Raw genomic sequence first — 721 nt, 5'->3', positions numbered from 1 at the left:
TTTCAAGACTCTGGGAACATAACTTGAAATGGCTTGCCTCAAAAATGAAGTTTCTTTTTCATCTCACATCTAAATTAAATTTAAAATTATTCAAATTCTATGTTTCACTCCATAGCACATCTATATTTTATTGGATATAAAATGACATTTAAAATTACTTACTACTAAATACTAAATACAATTGACCCTACATAAAGAGGTGGCCCATGTATGACATGTTTTGGATACACCCTGACATATCACTGCATATTCATAAACACAGGTTGATGAAATTAAAACACAGGCCAGTCTTGGAGTTGAACAGATCTGGATTTGGGTCCCAGTTCTGACACCTATTATGGGCAGAACAGTTACTCTATCCAAGTCTCAGTGATTAGAATAATCCCTTCCTTATGCTTGTTGTAAGGCTTATATAACTCCCTTTACAATGCAGGGCAGGGCAGGGCATAGCTCTCTCCCTTTGCCTACCCTTCTGAACTACTCATTTAACAAATGGCTAAGCACTGTGGTCCTGTTCACACATGTCTCTAACCTTCACCTTCACTGAAATACAGTTTTACGATTATAAAAGACATGTGTCTTTGAAAACATTTTGCAATGCCATTTTATTTCATGAGTTAGAGTGTGCCTTGAATAGAGCCTAAGTTATAACTTATAACTCATGAGAGGTTATCATATTAAGTAGTAGTTTTCCTAAAATCTACCCATTTTTGCCATTTGG

This window comes from Mandrillus leucophaeus, unplaced genomic scaffold, assembly GCF_000951045.1.
Source record: "Mandrillus leucophaeus isolate KB7577 unplaced genomic scaffold, Mleu.le_1.0 Scaffold224, whole genome shotgun sequence".
NCBI classification, from domain to species: domain Eukaryota; kingdom Metazoa; phylum Chordata; class Mammalia; order Primates; family Cercopithecidae; genus Mandrillus; species Mandrillus leucophaeus.
The sequence above is the reverse complement of the archived record's forward strand: the minus strand, read 5'-3'. Positions refer to the sequence as shown.